The sequence below is a fragment of the Dipodomys spectabilis genome, unplaced genomic scaffold (genome assembly GCF_019054845.1).
Source record: "Dipodomys spectabilis isolate Male_0828 unplaced genomic scaffold, ASM1905484v1 ptg000273l, whole genome shotgun sequence".
Lineage (NCBI taxonomy): Eukaryota > Metazoa > Chordata > Mammalia > Rodentia > Heteromyidae > Dipodomys > Dipodomys spectabilis.
This window is the reverse complement of record NW_024870950.1, coordinates 11,909,027-11,923,311: the sequence shown is the minus strand read 5'-3', so window position 1 is coordinate 11,923,311 and position 14,285 is coordinate 11,909,027.

Here is a 14,285-nt window from a genome sequence, read left to right as displayed (position 1 = left end):
CTTTCTTAAGAAAATGATGAAGATAAATCATGTCTAAATCCATTAAAGGATGCATTTATCCACAATGTTTTCAGATTTTATAACCATCTCTATGCTGAGTCTACAAAGAGATAAAAGCTACCGAGAATAACAAAGGATCATTAGCACACAGGACCTAATAACCTTGGCAACTTGCTTCAGCTAACTTAGCTGGACAGTTTCTGTTATTGTTTAGCCCACAACTTTCCTAACAGTCTAAAAAAACCCCAACTCAGATGACTCCTTAGTCATAACTGTGATTAGTTCTATACGTGATTTTGTTTAAATAGTCTTTGAGCTAACCAATCCATCAATCTTCCTGATGAAATGTTACTAATATATGATGGGAAAATTTTTAGCTATCTCCTCTAAAATGTTCCTTGAGTGTTCCAAGCAAAACAAACTTGCATTCCCTCTATTTTCATAATGATTTATATAAAATATATTTATTTAAATATATTTATTAAATACATCTTTTTAAAAGTAGATGGGTGCTGGTGGCTCTCGCTTATAATCCTAGCTATTCAGGAGGCTGAGATCTGAGGATCACGGTTCAAAAGCCAGACTGGGCAGGAAAGCCCTTGAGACGCTTATCTCCAATAAACTACTCTGTGGCTCAAATGATAGAGCGCTAGCCTTGAGCTGAAGAGCTGAGGGACAGCGCCCAGGCCTAGACTTCAAACCCCACCATCGACCTATATATATATATATATACACATATAATATATTTTAATATAAAATATGTTTACTTAAATATATTTTATAGGATTTTCTATTTCATATAAGTAGTTCATATGGTTCTTAGAAGATAGATATCTCTTGCCATGTATTCAAGGGTAGAGTTAAAATAGCATTAATTTTCTATAAACATAAACAGTACTTGACACAGTAAATAATTTCTTGATTAATAAACCTTATTGGTTTTCCTTATAGATAAAAAGTATACTGATACTTTTCATTCTAATGAATTACTTACTATAGTAAGAGAATCTCAAAATACAAATAATTTTAATTTTTAAAATTTATTTATTTGTCAGTAGATGTACGAAGAGGTTTCAATTCCACAAGTCAGGTGATTCCTTCCATTATTCTTCCCATCATGCTCCATCCCTTCCTTTAAAATTTTGTTTTAAAATGTGTGCTTGAGGTAGTGATTTAATTGGGAACCAAAGCTTATCACTTTCAGAAGACCCTAACTGTATACATTCTGCAAGAATTTTCAGAATGTGTAAAACATGTGAAGGCATTTCATAATGTTCTGTAATATCATTGCCACTCTAGGGAAAAAGTAGAACAAAGTGTCCAGAAAGTTCTGTCCCACCATTTAGTGGGGGAGCTTCTTTCTGAAGAGCAGCCATGATTCTTTATGTCATGACAACAACCAAGGTTATTAAAATTTGCCCCGGAAAAAAATCTGACAATTGTTGGAGTAGTGGAAAAAGTCATTCAGGGACAGAGCTCTGATCGCACGTGACAGAACCTGAGTCTTCATACAATTTCACCTGCATACCCTGGTCTTAGATTTCCTTCTAGTTTACAGCATCCATTCATCTGGATCCCACGTTGACTTGTGCAGCCTCCTGGCAGGCAGAACAGAACATCCACCTTCACAGATGATTACATCAGAGCCTCAACCACCTATATAAATAGAAACGGGTCACAAGAGGATTGGTCCAATTTGACACAGATAAAAACATTAAGCCCAGTGATGAAATGTTCATGTGCTCATGAAATAATTAAGGAGCTGTTTATTCAGAGCTCACAAACTTAATTAATTTAGGACTAAATAAAAGGAACCAATTTGTATGATACTGTTAAACAGAATAAATGGATACATCATCCTTCTCCTATGTTGATTCCAAACATACAGCATGAACAGGTTCACTTGGTTAGTGTATTTATTTCTAAATAAATAGCATTTTAAAATAGTTTCTTTATATGAAATGTATTTTGTAAATCTGCCTGGAGAAACAAGATATAATGGGCATCATTCATCTCTTTTGGATCTTCCTACTCATAGCTAATGGGTCGCAGAAAGCTATCAATCAGTCAGAATGTGTGCTAGCATTAGGAAGGGGGAAGGGGAAATGATGTTTTAAAATTGAATGTATAGTCTACAAAATTAAGAAAGTTGAGGGACTAAGTATGATTGAAAAGAATTGGGGAGAATGATTAAAGGGGTGACAATTGATCACGATTCATTGTATTTTTATTCTACAGTGAAAGGCAACTCTTTTATACAACTATTTAAAATAAAAATAAATAAAAATAGAACAATTTCTACATGTGTATGTGGAAAAAAAGTTGTATATTTAATATGCAGCATAGCATTTTTTAAAGATCAAGCAAATTATGAGGATACAGAGTATTAAAAATTTCTTCTTTTTCATCTCTATTGAATTGTGACCTATAAGGCACTTGAGGGTCTATTGATTTATGCGTAATTGTGGAGGGCTTATAGGCCATTCTCTGTGGCTAAGGAAGTACAACTACATATTCAACCCTGGCAAAATAATTAGCACTGTTTTTAAATATGACAATGGCCATATATGTTGCAGCTAGGAGAGGAGAAGAAAAATAGGGAGAAATGGCTTTCATTAAACAAGTGAGAAATCATAAATGCTTGAATAAAAAATTGACATAAAATGAGAGAGTGCTGATCCATCATACTCAGCAATGTTCACACGTGGGCTTTGATTTCATGTAAGTTCACAAAAATCTTCAGAATGATTTCTATCTTACGCCAATAAATATTCTCTCTGGGCTTCATTTAACAGTGATTTGTGATGATAATAAGAATTAAGAATTATGCATGTTTTTCATTTCATAACGAAGCTCTTTGGAACAGTTATGTTACACTAAGCTGACAACAAATATGTCAAAAAGCAAATGGATGGATGGGATAGGATCATAACATTTTAAATACTGAAATGTGGTCATTAAGACTCTCTTAGAGGATGGACAGAAGACATGCAGGATCAACAGAAGACGTTTGGGATTTTTTTTAAGAGCCCCCCGCCCCAAATCCAGTATTTTGTCCTAATCTCTGCCCAGATCTTCATACAATCATGTGCAAAGAGTTCTTTAAACACTCAGATCTTGTTACCTCCAGAAAGCTTATGCTTTCAGGTGAGTTTCTCACGTACAAGATACTATTATCTCTCATTAAATATGATATCTCATTTGACTGTTTTGTCTCATGGAGATTCCTTACAAACTTGTTTATATTGCAGGCTTCTAATTCCAAGTAGCAAGCTATGTTCAAGTTCTTTCAAAGTAAGAATTGTACAATGTCAGTTCATGTTTACCCAAAGTTTAATAAATGTACCATTAAGCACATGTATTATCTTATTAATTCATAGTAACAACCCTCTAACCAAACTATATTGTCACTGGCATTCTTTGAGGACGAAACTGAGACCTGGAATTGGTCAGAAGCTTTCTGAAGTGAGAATTAAGAGGAAAAAGGATGACAAAGGGGAAGGGAGGGATACGAAAATAAACTTCAGTGCAGGCTGTGTCTGAGTAGTAATCGTGTGTGCAATTTATTCTCAAAGGCAGAGCCAATATCCATGTTCCCTCCGCATGTCAACTGAAAAGCCCCACTAAAAGATGTGGAGATTACATGATTATTTGTAAGTACTGTACAGTTGAGTGATATGCTGAAAAACTGAATGCAGAGTCAATATTGGCTTTATAAAAGCATTTGATTCATCAATCAACTGTTAACTTTGAATTTTGCTAGGTATCTTGGGACAATATTTGCAATTTGTGGTTGCAGTTTGAGCACCATCCTCTCCATTTGCTAAATTTTCTTTTTGTCTCTTTCTCTTTGCATCTCCCCTTTTCTCTCTTTCATCTTTCCTTCTCTCTTTTCTCCTCCCTCCCTCTCTTCCTGCCTCCTCTTCCCTCCTCCTCCCTCCCTCCCTCTCTTCTTATCTTTCTTTCTTCCTTGCTTCTTTTATTGTGTGTATGTACTGGTCCTGGGGCTTGAATTCAGGACCTGGGTGCTGTCCCTAAGCATTTTTTGCTCAGTGCTCTACCTCTTGAGTCACAACTCCACTACCAGCTTTTTACTGGTTAATTGGAGAAAAGATCCTCCTGAACATTCCCGCGTGGCCTGGCTTCAAACCATGATCCTCGAATCTAAGCTTCCTGAGTAGCTAGGTTATAGAAATGCGTCACCAAGCACCCAATGGCAATTTCTGCTAACTGGGAAATGCAAATATGTGATTGTCAACATGAGCGCAATATCACATGGCTGCTTTCAGATTAGAAATATCTCTCACAGATGGGCACCAGTGGCTCATGCCTGTAATCCTAGCTACTCAGGAGGCTGAAATCTGAGGATAGCAATTCAAAGCCATCCCTGGCAGAAAAGTCCATGAGACTCTTATCTCCAATTTACTACCAGAAAACCAGAAGTGGTGCTGTGGCTCAAGTGGTAGAACACTCGCCTTGAGTTAAAATGCTGAGGGACAGCACCCAGGCCCAGAGTTCAAGCCCCACAACCAATCAAAAAACAAAACCTAAAACAAAAACAAACAAGAAAAGAAAGAAAGAAGGAAAGAAAGAAATATCTCACACAGATAAATGCACCTAAGTACATGTAAAAGGAATGTTCTATATTTTATGTTACATAATATATAGTGTTTACCATTGTTGACCATATCTTTCCTTCCTCTCTAATAATATAGCAATCCATAGTGATGTTCAGCCCCCAAACAAGATACCTCTTTGGTTTTGATACATCATAATTGTCAATGCTTAACTTTCAGAATTGCTAAAAGTTCTTTTGAATGAAAGTTCCTTACAGGGAAAATCCAGCTGCTCAAGAACTACTATCCATTGATACAAATAAGATGTGCCGTCTCAGAAACAGAGCCTCACAATTTATAGCACCACAGCAGTTTTTGAAGTTAAATTTTTCACACACTTCACCCACCCCCAACTTAAAGCTTTTTTTTTTCTGTCTCCAATCATTCAGAGCAATTTCTGTTACCAGTTCAGCAGATGTTCACAATTTCAGATTCAGTTTTCCTACTAATCACTTCTCTTTTTTTAAACAGCTTTATTGAGGTGTAATTGATATATAAAAAGTGCACATATTTAATGTGTACAATTTGATGAGTTTGTAAATATGCAAACATCCATGATAGTATTACCACAATCAAGATAATAAATGGAACTAACACCTCTCAAAATTTCTTTGCACGTGGATGTGCTTGCACATTAGTGTGTATTTATGTGTGTGTGTGTTAGAGAGAGAGAGAGAGAGAGAGAGAGAGAGGGAGGGACAGAGAGAGACAGAGAGAGAGAGAGAGAGAGGGAGGGAGGGAGGGAGGGAGGGAGAGAGAGTGTATTTATGTGTATGCGTGTGCCTGGTCAGAACCCTTGCTTGACATAAGGTCTACCATTCTGATAATTTCTTACAAATAATCATATGCTTTCAGTTTATACATATTGCATGGTCATTTGAATGATGGCTCATTCAAAATAAATTGGGGCTGTCATTACCCTCACTGATGTGACTGGGTCTCAAGGCAAATATAATAGGGTTTGATGTATAATGGATATTGGGAGAATCAGAATAATGCAAGATTAGTGTGAGTGCAAGCCACGGCAGAGACCCCAGTAAGAAGAACCAAGGGCATGGAGTGTTTCCCTTTACACCAGAATTATTCAGCTACTCGCATGAGAGGTCCAGCTAGAAGAAGATGCTGGTACAAAGTCCCAGGAACAGTGTCACTCCCAAAGTAAGGTCTGGACATAGAACTGGGGTAATTGTTTGGCAATCTAATGCAGCCTATTGGGCAATCTAGTATCTATAGATGCAAGACTGGCTCATGATTACTATATATTCATTATGTTCTTAATTCTTAACTGTACATTTTCTTAACTGGAATTTACACAATTTATACTGTACACCTATGAAATGGAAAGTCTTACCTTGAAGATGTTTAGTCTGACACTGTATAAACACATATTGAAAACTGAGAAACTAAACAATCCTTCTTAAAGTCTGATAAAGAGAACACAAAGATTTCTTAAAGCTGTATTTGAATTGTTTTTCTCCAATTCAAGGGGAATATTTTAATCCAACTTCTGAAGACAACTTACGTTCCCTGTGCTTAGAGGTCTCTGAAAATGTGCTTATCAGTTCCATATTGTAAACTCCTCTGGCCTTTTCCTTCTCTTTTTTCTTACTTCCGTCTTATAGACAATGACTTTTCTTTCTTAGGGCAAATTTCTATATGGCAATAAATTTAGAGATGTTTCCAATGTCAAAAAAGAGTGAGGGAATTACAATATTGTCTAATGCACATTGTCTTGTTAAGCAGAAAATAATTGCAGCAAAAGCTACTCTAGGGGAACAGAGGTGTGCCACTGGTATTTGTTAATGGGAATATTTGACCTCATCCAAGGAGAATTCTGCTTCCTGTGACTCGGGCAATGCTATTATTTCATTCTGATTTCAATGCTAAAGATGCAGTTTTTAATGTGAAATGATGATGAGTCATCTTGAGCAAAGAGAAAAGCTTTAAGAGATTCAAGAATATCATTGAGAAGGAGTGCCAGGCTAAAGTTTAGATGTCAGGATTTGACTCTTAATTTTGTTGTGAATCTGAACAAGCGATTACAATTTCCTGAGATATTTTTTCAGATTAATTAGTTCCTTTCTAGAAGGATGCAATAAGAAACCATTTATTCAAAATTATTTATTGTTGGTTTATTGGTTGATTCTTCCAGAGTACTTGTATCTAGTGATCTCTAGTGTGGGATTTTTGCTTGTTTATTCCAGATCTCAGGGTTGAGCTCAGGGCCTGGGTACTGTCAACATATTTATTTTGTTCAAGGTTAGTACTCTACCATTTGAGCCACAGCATCAGTTCTGGCTTTTTCTGGGTAGTTTATTAGGGATAAGAAAATAAAAATCTCACAGACTTTCTTGCTCACGTTGGCTTTGAGCTTAGCCTCCTGAGTAAGTAGGATTACAGGTATTAGCCACCAGAGCCCGGTTGATTTTTTTTATTTTGTTGTTGTTGTTGCTATTGTTGTTTGATTATTATTACATTACGAAGTGCCCTGTAGCTCTGCAAAAGTTTTACTGCCAACTTTGTGTTTTAACTAATATTATGTAAAATTCTCTTCAACCCAATAATGCATCAGTCTTTATTATAACCTTAAAGTGATGACTATAATCAAAATCTCAAGTAAAAACACATCTTGCCCTTTGTCAAGATTGTAACTTCAAAATATGTAAGAATATGAAATGGAAATTCATTAAAAGATAATAAGAATGTGAAAGAAGGGTAAACCGTCTTATAATAGGTTATGGATTTTTGTTTTCCAATAATACATTTTTCATCGTACTAATTCTATAGTATTTCTACTCTACGTTATCTGACCTTCTATTTAAAGATCTTGCACTGTCCATTGACATTGATATCCATGAATTTCCCATTGTTTCTACATTCTCTGGCCCACCAACTGTAAAGTATTAAGTATTGTTTAAAAAAAGATCAAGAGGAAAGGAAACACACACACAAACACACACACACACACACACACACACACACACACACACACAGGAGTGTCATGTCATAGCTAACAGGATCTCACATTCTCTTTCATTTTCTTTTTTTTTTTTTTTATATTTAATTTAATTTTATTTGTGAACATACTGTACAGAGGAGTTACAGTTACATGGGCAGGATAATGCGTACATTTCTTACCAAGCATTGCAGCCTCCTCCTTTGTTTATCCTTCACATCCCTTCCCAGCCCTCTTTCATTTTCTTATTGAGAATCTAGTATGTCTTATTCTGGTCCTGTAGATATTATTAAATCTAAATGAGACAGGACCTGTCTACTGATAATCTCACAGTTTGAAAAGAGAAATGAAATAGTAAGTCCTCTAACAGCAACACAAAGCACAATGTTCTGTTTATATCAGGGGAAACTTAAAGCATAAATAATTCTTTCAAATACCCTTTGTTCATAAAATTATTTAGGCATTGAGTTTGACAAGCTTCATCTAGCATCATCACATATAACTCACATAAATGGTTTTAAAAGTTTATGGAAAAGAAAATATAATGTTCTCTTTTAAAATATTAGATATCTTGATATAGATCAATAAGAATATGTTCTTATTGATCTATATATCTATATTTGTCTATCTATATCTCTCTCTCTATCTCTCTCTCTCTCTCTCTCTCTCTCTATCTATCTATCTATCTATCTATCTATCTATCTATATGGACTTGGGCTCTGTCCCTGCACTCTTCAGCTCAAGGCGAGCGCTCTACCACTTGAGCCACAGCATCACTTGTGGTTTTTGAGTGGTTTATTGAAGATAAGAGTCTCACGGACTTTCCTGCCCAGGCTGGCTTTGTACCGCGATCCTCAGATCTCAGCCTCCTGAGTAGCTATTACAGGCATGAGCCACTGGCAACTGGCTAAGAATATATTTTAAAATAAATAAATTCTCAGTGTTCATTTATACAATCAAAATGGCGGGACTTCCCTCTGTTCACTCAGCTTCTTTGCTCATCACTCACTGAGTGACCAACTCAAAGTTATTCTAGGCTTTTTTTTTATTGTGTTACAATGAAAAGTATATTTGTAACGATTTAAAGAAATAGAATTTCGTTTTATCTTTTTCCCCTTGTATTTTATATTCTGAATGTGAAAAAATGCACACATAATGCCATTGCATCACAAACTAACCAAAGATTCCAAGCTCCTATGTGCATTGAATAAACATGACTACCCTTTGAGCTTGCTTCTAAATGTCTTCTAGATTCCAACACACTTATTGCTGATCATTGCTACAGAAGTGAGGGTTTTTTCCCCTCCTCTTCCAAATGAGAAACCAGAGTTCCAGGAATGTTAAGCAGCCTTGGTAAACTAGAGTTAAGCTGGAGTTTTACCAGGTGAGCATTTCTTCCCTGGTAGTTGAACCATGAGATGATGTGTTCTGTAGGAGTTTCTTAAGTTTATGTCCCTAACCAGCAGAAGCAGTTGCACATAGAAGAATTGACCTAACTACTTTGTACCCACATCAGCATATTTCACAGTCACTTCTTTTATGCTTTCTCTGCAGAATTCCAAACATGGTTCTGCTTAATGTTACGCTACGCATGGAAACCTGGTTTAATTGCCACTGAAGTGGCACTTTCCCTCCCCTGTTATTGCTACTCTAAGAAAATGTGACTTTCCAGGAATTGCAATACACAGCTTATATTACTGTGGGGTACTTGCAGATTGCAAAGTTCTCAAGGAAATGGTAGCTTGAACTTTGATCTTTCATTTTGTATTGGGATAGAGGGATGAGGGAGACACTTGAAATTGAGCTGGTAACAAAATGAGAACAGAAGCAACTGATCCTCTCCCAAAACACATTTCTTACTATGGAATTATATCATAGAATAAATGGGCTATATTATATATATATATATATGATATATAACTTAATTAAAATCAAAAGGCTACAAACCTGTATGTTCTTTTTAGCAAATTTTAATGCGTATTTGAGTGTTATATTTAATATGTCTTAGAAATGTGACACATACATAGAAATCCCTTTGTCATTAAGATTATTGCCAGATAATTTCAAAAGTATACTCAATAATTTTCTGAGATGGATTGGAAAATCTATTAAATCATTATTTGTAATATTCACTGAGGACTTGGGCAATTAGAACATTTTAATGTTTTGTGGATATGTAAGAAAGCATAATAGCTATCTCTTTAGAACTACTTTTATAAATAATCCAAATCTATTTTAAAAGTTATTTCTGGATATCAGTGGCTCATAATCCTGACAATGTATTAGGCTGAGTTCCGAGGACTGAAGTTTGAAGCTAGCCCATTAATTAAAGACCCCGAGACTTGTCTACAATTAACTACCAAAACACTGGAAGTTGAGCTATGGCTCAAGTAGTAGAACACTAGTCTTGAGCAACAAAATATCTAAGGAACATCAGCCAGGCCTTGAGTTCAAGTATCAGGACTTTAAGAAGTACTCATGCAAAAATATTGACAATACTCTTAAGCTGAAACTCTGAAGATTAGAATAATTTAATGAACATTTATATTTCATACATGAATTTTCTTCTTTAAAACAGTCCAATGAGCTGAAAGGAGTTATAGATCTAACTACAGAGATCTAATTTCCTTTATTAAATACCTGTTTCTGAGAACAATTCAATTTTTATCATCTTTATCTTTCTTCTACTACACATAGCTAAAACATTAAGGTGTTTTCAGTTTCATAATGTATCCCTTAATTTTTGCTTTGGAAAAAGTTATGCAACTAAAAACTTAAACTGAGTGCTGTTTGTTTACTTCTAAAATCATAGCCACTTATGAGAATGAGATCTAAGAATTTCAGTTCAAAGCCAGCCTGGGAAGGAAAGTCCTTGAGACTCTTACCTCTGATTGATCACCAAAAAGCTGGAAGTAGAGCTATGAATTAAAGTGGTAGAACAGTAGCCTTGAGCACAAAAGTTTGTAACACTGCCCAGAACCTGGGTTCAAAACTCAGAACCAGCACATACACAGACACAGACACAGGCACAGACAGACAGACAGACAGACAGACAAACACACACACACACACACACACACACACACACACACACACACCAAGTAAATATATAAATAAAAACAAAATGCTGAAACAAGGACACAGGATGACCCATTGCAACAATGATACCCACAAGACACTACATTGGAAATCATCTTTACCATTTCAGGTGCAGGGGAGGGGGGTGGGGAGAGAAGGGAGGGAGGGAAGGGATAGTAGGAAAAAAATCAAAGGAAGAGGTAACAATGATTGACAAGAAATGTATTCATTATCTTGTTCATGTAACTGTACAGCATCTTTACAATAAAATAAAACTTAAAAAAAAGAAAAACTGTAATAACCTGTGCCAGTATTTCCTACCTATAATTCTAAATACTTAGGAAACTAACCCAGGCTGAAACCTTTGGAGAGATGTCATCTTCAAAATAATGAACAAAAAGCAAGGCTGACATCATGGCTCAAGTGGCAGAGTCAGCCAATCAAACAATCCAAGTAAACATGAGTCACTGAGTTCAAATCCCAGTATCATAAAAAAAATGAGAATTATTAAATAAAAATAAAACTACAACTCAATAATCCATAGAGAAGGGGAGGAAGTAGGAAGAAAAAGACAAATCTATTATGGGAAAATGAAATAATTTAGTGTGTCCCACATAAAGTGACATTCCTGTTTTCCTATTTCTAACCCGTTCTATTTAGGGAAGGAAGGACAGAGTTGTAAATTTTCAGTCAATAATAAAGTCAAGCACTTGGGAATACCTATTCATTATGCCATTGAATTCTCTCCTTTAGACTGTTGTCTATTGGAAACCTCCCCTGTACATAATCATATATTTCTGAAGCCTCAAGATGTTTTCCAAGATCCACCTTCATTTTATTGACGTAACCTGATCGTATTTTAACTTATTTTTCTAATCTGGACTTTGGTTGCCACTAAAATTCTTTACAAATGAGGACGCTCTTATCATTTAAATGGACCAAAAGGATTGGTACAAATTATTAACAACTGCCATTTAGCAGAAGAAGTCTATAAAGGATTGCTTATTTTTCCTTTCTTAGGAATGTATGCCACTTTCTTTTGTTATGTGTCAGTATTGATACTCATAAATTCAACAGTTAAACTAACATAATCCATGATAAAGGTAATGTTCCCATTTGTAACAAGTAGTTTTGGGGATGGGGCATTAATGTGAAAGAATTATTAATGATTCTATTCATTAGGTCTTAACACAATGTTGTCAGTTATCTGGGCCAGTATCTCTCTTTTTTTCATTCACTTATTTTCTACCTTTTTATTATTATTTTCTACCTTTTGTGCATACATAGCCTCCTCATCTTTTCATTGTCAGTCATTCTAAAAGTATAATACATTTTCTTGTTATGTATAATCATTAAACTTGGTTGTGTTCATGTACTTATATGTTGTTATTTTAGACAGCATATTTCTATGTAAGTCAGGCTGGCTTTAACCTTGAGAAGACACTGCTTTAGTGTCCCAAGTGCTGGCTTTGGGTTGCATGTATGAATTATCTGACTGGCTCTTTCATGCATGAATTCTCAATTTGCATGGTAATATTTTAATGCATATCTTTTTGCTTTTTCTGTTGATCACTATGGCTTTAAGATACATCTAGATTAATATGTAAACCTCTAGGAAATTTCTGCCAATTTTTTAAAATACCAAACTCTAAATAATTACTAATTCTATGCCACATTAAAAATCTCTTATAGAAAACTTTGCTTATTTGTTTGTTCTTGTTTTAGTCTAAGGCATATGCCAGCAACCCACTCTAGAAAAGTTTCATTTGTAATCTAAATTATTAGAAAGGATTAGAGCTTTGCTATATTTTGCTTCACTCACAGTTGAGAATCTGAAGTTGATACTAATTCAATATAATAACTAGTATCTCAGTTATAATGGTATTTATAACCTCCCACCAAACTAATTTATCATTTTTAAGATTGAAAGTATTCAACTACTGCTTATTAATGCATTTGTTAATAACAGACTAGAACCCTTTGCAGGATTTATTAATTAATTAGTAATTCCTTCCATTGCAACTTCCCCGGCTTTACCTCTGTTTTCTTTGAAGTGCCTGAGACATATACACAGGATACAACTGTTTTTCCTTCATATATTAGTGTCTTTGAAAGTGGGGGAGAAGGAAATGAACAATCAATAGGGGGAAGAAACACAATGAAGCATGAATTATTGAACAATTTACCATCATCGACAAATAGAATTCAATAGCCTCTGTAGCTCATAGGTTGAAGGTTACTCCAGAAATGTAAAGAACTCTGAATCTCAAGAAGTGACTACTTCAACCCACTCTTCCTTCACATTTCTCTTCTCTTTTCTTTTGCTATGTCTTACTATGTATTGGATAAACGACTGACATTTGGCATTAATGAGGTCATGATTTAGTGAGGATGAAAGAAAATTTCAATCCAAACTGGTGATGGAAGAGATATGCAAATATGAAAATTGAGAATGTTGTCAAAGTAAAGTCAATGAAAACTTGGTGACAAGACTTACCACTGAGATACATCTTACATGATGTTTATAATTACCTAATCATGTTCATAAGAAAGTCCACAGCAAATTCCAACTTGCTTCATTATTATGTGTATACTTTTCTTTCCATAAGTAAGCTGAAGTAGAATATTATTGTCCTGGTCTACTCTCATACACATGTTCTCATTGACGTTCAGTACAATTAACCGTGGTGTGCACACTAGAATAGAAACAGAGATTCTTAACTTTCCAGTCTTTACAGTATCTGACACACAGATAACAAACAAATACACAAAGGAAGAAATGAAAGAGCATCTAAAGTTAAGATGAATCTAATGCTTTCATATTTTATTTAATATATGCTTAGGCATGACCTAGGGGAAGGTAATTTTCCCATTTTTTAATTCAACAGTTTCCAATGTTGGTCATTAGATATATTGACCAACAAAAGATCTTTCAACTGAGGCGTCTACGAAGCCTCCATGAGTATTTTTACTGTGAAGGCACCATGAGTAATTTTATATTTCTTTTTTTCCTTTTTCTTTTTTTCTTTTTTTTTGGGGGGGGTCTTTTTTCTTTTGCCTGTCCTGGGGGCTTGAACTGTGGGCTTATGCACTGTCCCTGAGCTCCTTTTACTCAGGGCTAGCACTGTATCACTTGAGCCACAGTGCCACTTCTGGCTTTTTGTGTGATTAACTGGACATAGAGTCTCATAAGCTTTGTTCCCCAGGATGGCTTCAAACTGTGATCCTCACATCTCAACCTCCTGAGTAGCTAGGATTACAGTCTTGAACCACTGGCACCCAGCTTGAGTATCTTATATTTCAATGTGGTATGATACAAATTCTTTGTTGAGTCATTGGACTTGCAAAAGACCTGACCATGCTAAGCTTATACACCCACACCATATACTTCTTGAGATTTTTTTCACATCTGTCCAGTGTCAAACCTTTGCCTATTCTAATCTCCACTTATATTATCCTTCTCTATAATCTCACTCTAGGATGGGAAGCTTCTGTTATTTGACATAAATATGAACACAGTTCCATTTAGAAGAATCTTCTTAGAAGCATTGGCTGCAAATATCTACTGAGAGGACATGGAATCAGGGTAAGTGTAAAGACAGTGTGTCTTCAGTTTTTAATGAAAAAAACGAATC